Source organism: Phyllostomus discolor, chromosome 8, assembly GCF_004126475.2.
Source record: "Phyllostomus discolor isolate MPI-MPIP mPhyDis1 chromosome 8, mPhyDis1.pri.v3, whole genome shotgun sequence".
NCBI lineage: Eukaryota > Metazoa > Chordata > Mammalia > Chiroptera > Phyllostomidae > Phyllostomus > Phyllostomus discolor.
In genome coordinates, this window is record NC_040910.2 from 103,922,684 (window position 1) to 103,928,550 (window position 5,867).

Below are 5,867 nucleotides of genomic sequence, written 5' to 3' on the forward strand. Positions count from 1 at the left end.
ACTAAAGGTCATGGGTTTGATCCCTGGTTGGGAGCATACAGGAATCAACTGATCAATATATCTCTCTCACATTGATGTTTCTCTCTCTCTCTTTCTCCCTCTCTCTCTGAAATCAATAATAAAATATCCTTGGGTAAGGATTAAAAATAATGAAAAACCCTGAACAGGCCTTAGTCTTCCACTGCCCTCAGGATTACAAGGTCTGTCCAGAAAAAGTCCAACCATTGTTAATATAATGAGAATGGTTTGCACGACACTGATGTAACCTGGCAGCCAGGGAGAGTGGACTGGAATGTGCATGCGTGAACAATGACAACTTTACTGTACTAGTCAGTGAGGGTGGTAGACGTGGTTGAGTGAACGTGTGGATTGTGTGGCCATCGCATTCAAAATGACTGAGCGAGTAGAGCAACAAATGTGCATCAGATTTTACATTAAGCTTGAACATTCCTCTGTGGAAACTGTTCAGATGATTCAGAAGGCCACAGCTATGGGCAATGGTGGTTGGCAGCTTTATCATGACAATGCGCCTGCTCCGCATCACGTCTCATGCAGAGTTCTTAGGTAAAACATCAAATCACCCAAGTGACTCAGCCCCTACTACAGCCCAGATTTGATGCCCTGTGACTTCGGGCTTTTCCCAAAACTAAAAGCACCTTTGAAAGGGAAGAGATTTCAGACCATCCATGAAATTCAGGAAAGTACGGCAGGCAGCAGATGGTGATTGGGAGAACTGTGTGAGGTCTCAAGGTGCCTACTTTGAAGGGGACTGAAGCGTCATTGTCCTGTGTACAATGTCTCTTGTATCTTCTTCAATAAAGGTCTCTTTTTCATAGAGCATGGCCAGATACTTTCTGGACAGACCTCATAAGTCCAAACTTCTGAGCACAGTATCCAAGTTCCCCTTAATCTGGGTTTTGCCTTACAGCTAGCCATCCTCTCACCAGCCCACCCCGCTCCCCTATCCACGTACCACCATGTAGCTGACACAATGCTCAAGACCTTTCTGAAGGCTGTTTCTGGTCTTATTTCCCTTCATCACAGATACATATAGCTAGATGAAATACAACACGGTATTAGAGCAGTGAGAGTTACAGTGCTCCTGCCACAGGATGTAAGGGGTGTGGCCGTATCACTCACCTATGCACTTGTGAAGCTTGTGGTATGCCCTTCTTCTAATTTAACTTCAACACACATTTTGCTATTTCCTATCTCCACGCCTTTGGACATGCTGTCCACCTCCCTGCCCCCCAGGGATACTCATCTGTTCCTTATTTGCCTGCAGACCCTCCTTCACCCACTTATTTCCAGCTCAGGCCTTCCCTGACCCCACAAACACCGTCACTTCCTTCTTGCCTGTGTCAGCATTGTTCTTAGAACTATCACAGAACTATCATCTTGAAGTTATTTCTCTATGTGTCCGTCACTCCCACAGTCCCACATGCTGTAGCCGTGTATCTGTCCCCTATGGCCTGTCCATGGTGATTCATTGAAGGGTTTGCTGAAGACTAAATAATTCAACTTTTTCTATTGCTGTCCTGATGGTAACTATAACAAGGGGCATAAAGATTAGACTTCAGGAGGAACTGGTGGAAAAGAGGAACACAGCAGGGCAAATATGCTATTCATCTGTCATCCCTCAGCCTGGTAACTTCCCCGAGAGCGGGGTCATCAACCACAGAACGTTAATTCCAAGGGGAATTTCAAGACCTGGTCACCCAGCCAAATGCCAGAGAGGACAATCGCTTTGCCTAAGGTCGCAGAGCTGGCTAGGAACAGGGCTGGAACTAGGCGCCAGCTGGCTCTGGAAAAAGTTTGGATAGATGGCTACCTCACATCATGAACGGCTTCCCTTTTTACCTATCTTAACCCCCTAAAAGGACCACCTGGGGTTACTCGTGGCTCTTAAAGCACCTGCTGGGACTTTGGCTGGCTGGAGTTGCCAAAGCCCTGTAGTGTGGAGGAGGGGATCCAATGACTCCCATTTTGCAGGTTGGCAAACCAAGGCAGCAAGACTGGGTGTCACACTGCTAGCTAATGACACAGGCAGGATTTGGCACTACTGTGTGCTTCTTCCCAGCCCTGCCGAGTCACTATTTACAATAATCATGACGATTGGCCTCCTGATGCCTGGGAATCCCCTCACTCCCACTAGTTCCTCTTTAAGTTGACATCCCTCCTCTTGCATAGGAAAGAACCAGCACACCCACCCTCGCACCCCAACTACACCTGCTGGAGAGACCACCTCCGAGTCATAACCTTTGTCGGGGAAATCACCCTCACCCTTTCCCGTGCTTGACACTTGACGGTGTCACTGCTCACATCATCCCTGAGTTTGGTACTACCGTCCGCATTGAGATGGGGAAATCGAGGGTCCCGGGTAAAGCATTACTAACCCATGGTCAAAGCCAGTAAGTGGCGAGGATGGGTCTCAAACGGAGGTCTTTCTGACTCTACCGCCCCCTCTTCCTATTAGGTCACGCCAGGCTCTCCCAGCGGTCAGGTAAACTACCTGAAGCCTCTTACTGGCTGGGTTTGCTTCAGGAAAGTAACTTTAACCTCAGTGGACACCCCCAAGGTCAGAAGCTTTGCTTTTATTGAAGAAATCGGTGTGCAAACGAAACAAAAATCCACGGGCGTCAGCGCAGCCCTTCCCTGGAGCGCGGGGCTTTCTAATGAGAGGGTGCGTCTCCGGCTCTTAAGACCTGCGAAACCGAGCGCCCGGCCCGCTAGCAGAAGCGAAACCTCAACATCCTCCAGCCTCCCCCGCTCTGTTCTGGGAACCCGCGGGCCAGACTTCGTGGAAACGCGCACCGCGGCAGCTGCCTCGAGCTCCGGGGCCTCCCCGACTACAGCCCGCAGGACCGGGCCGGGAGGTTCAGGGGGCGGCGCGGTCGGGCCCGAGAAGCAGCGCGAGGCGCGCTTCCGCCCCACTCGGCTTCGGCGGCTGCCGCGGCGGCCCCACAATCCCCTTCTGGCTCCGGGGACGGGCGGGGCGGGGCGGGGCGGGGCGGGGCGGGCCGAGCGGGCGGAAATAATTTTCTGTTTGGTCCTCTCTGCCCCAGTCCCTAAGCCGCGGGTCGCGCGGGACATCGAGATATCGGAGGCGGGAAGAGGGAGCGGGAACGCGATGTCCTGGCACGCTTAGAGGGGCGGAGTGGGGGCGAGCACGGATGGAGCGCCTACTGTATGCTTTAGCCCTTTACAAAAGGATTTTCGTTAAATCTTTCCTACAGCTCTTTCAAGAAGCCTTTAATGCCCACATTTAAAAGGGACAAGCTGAACCTCTGAAAAGTAAAGTTACTCACTGGCCCAAAACTGCACACCTGGGATCAGCGTGACCCCCCAAATAAGCGCTCAGTTACACGAAGCACGGTGAATTTGAACCACTTGTTGGCTAAGTCCTGCTCTTGCCTCTGTGTGTGTGTGTGTGTGTGTGTGTGTGTGTGCGCGGCGGGGCGGGGGCAGGCACATAATAAGTGCTCGGAAAAATATTGGAAGCCGGAGAATAAGTTTGACAGTTCAGCCTTGGGAGTGCTCGCCGCGAATCCAGCCCAGCGCGCGTAACGCCGGGCTCCCCCAGGACCTCGGAAAGGAACTTTTGCGATGGGAGGACGGACGTCTGATTTCGACACAGGAATTCGGCGAACAAGTGGTGGCGGAGCCCCAGCCCTAGCGGAGGACAGACTGGATTCAAATACCGGCTCTGCCTCTTTCAGGCTGTGTGACTTTGGGCAAATCGCTCGATCCGCTGGAAACTTGGTTCCTCCATCTATAAAATGGGGATATTAACACCCACCCCAAAGGGCTGTGGGGAACATTAAACGAAAAGGTGTTCCTAATACTTACTAAACGCACAAGTATCGTAGCGCGTTCATTCCACAAGTTTCAGGCGGTGCATCCGCACCGGGCGAGGACCCTAGAAAAAGCTCCTCTGTCCCAGTCCCCAGGGCGCCCTCACCTAGACTCAGGGACCAACGGGCTTTCGAGTGACCCTCATCCCACGAAACCCCGAAACTGCGGCCACCTCTGCCGCCGTCGGTCCCGAAAGCAAATATTCAAATATTCCGAAACTGGCGAATGGCTAAGGATAACATTTTTGCGATTAATTTTAAGTTTTATTCCCGTCAGTAAAGGTAATTTCTTGAGACTTCCCGTCTGTGTCTTGTTTAACTTTTCGTATGAGCGAAGTTCACAAAGCGGACCATACTCGCGCGTGGCAGTCGTTGCAACGATCCCAAACTTCGGACTCGCCCCCGACAATCCCCTGGCTTTCGGCCCCCTCCCCTAAGCACGGAGGCGGTAGAGACAGGCCTCCTCCTGCCCCTCTCGTTTAGACAGAACCTCTTCATCCCGGCAGCCCTCCGGAATTCCCGAGTCCATGCAGGAGCAAAGGAAGGTGGTGGCCGCAGCCCAGAACTCGGCTTCCCCGACCGTCTTAAACTCCAGCTTTGCCGGGATTAAGGGAGTAAATCCCTACGCCACAGACCAGGTCAAGGACAAGTTCTCCCCCGCCCTACTCCCCACTCCAGGGCGGGGATTCACCCACCCCCCACCTTCCCGGATGAAAGGTACTAAATAGACGCGAAGGGAGGGGGGCGGCGGGCCCAGGCCCCTTGATGTTCCGGTTGAACAGGTGCTGGTGAAAAGGAGGCGGTCCCGGCGGAAGAGTCAGCCAAGGGGGCAGTGCGCGGAAGGGGGGGCAACCTCTTCCATCCTCTGTACCCTGCGGGTCTTCCCCTCTGCAGTGCGTCTGCCCCTCCCCCGCAGGAAGCGTCCCCGGCCGAGAGGTCTTTGAAGTGTCGCTGAAGCCTCTCCGAACTGCCTTCTCTCCTCCGCCACACCACCTCCCAATGAGGGAGTGTGACCTTTGGTCCCTGCAGGCGTCCACCCCTTTTTAGGAAGTTGGGCGGGGGGGGTTCAGATTTCGTCCCCCTTGCCCACACGGATCTTGGGGATGAAGCCTTTGGTCTGACACCCCCCTCACTTCTTCCCAAACTCAATTTCAAGGACTTTCATGGGGGGGGGGTGCTGTGTGTGTGACTTTGTATTTTGTTTGTGTGCACGCCTAGAGGTCAAGTGTAACTTGTCTGTGACTACGTCCGTAGGGGTGAGTCTCTAACTCGCGTGGGTCTCTAAGCGCGCCTGCTGGGCCGGACCTGGGGTTTTTATCTCCCTGGGAGGGGCAGGTGGTGTGGCTGGATGAGGCTGGGAATTAGTGTGTCTGAGTGCCTTGGTGTGGCTCTAAGGGTTATACGAGTCCGTGTGCGTCCGGATGTGTGTGTCTGTGAGCTGGACCGGAAGCTCCCCGAGGGCAGGAATACCTGTTTTGTTCACCGCTTTACCCAGAGGCAGCACAAAGTCAGCATTCAATAAACACTTGTTGAATGAACAAATGTTCGCGTGTGCGTGTTAGAATGTCTACCCTCCAGAGTGATCTCCGGGGAGAGAGCGCACAGGCGGCCACCCAGAGAGCCCCCAGACACGGAGGGGGTGAGCGACTCACGTCGCGCCAGCTTCTTCTAGCGCCCCTGCCCCTGCTCTCCACTCCCAAGTTTCCTTGGGGTTGAAGAACAGCCGCAGAAACGAAGACCTGGAGGAGTCTGGAGAATCGGACCCGGGGCCGGGAGCGAAGGACTGGCAGAGGGAGGGCTCAGGAGCGCCAACTAAGAACTACAGAAAGAGAAAGAATGAGGGAAAATTCGCGTGGAGCGAGCGAGCGAGCGAAAAGCTCCCTACCAAGCCAGGCTTTGTTCCCTGAACCTAAGACTTTACCCGGCGGCGGGCGGCGGGCGGCGGGCGGGCCGGGAGCGAGCGAGCGGAGGCGCGCGGCCATGGCTGCCGCGGCGGGGCAGGGAGGCCGGGGG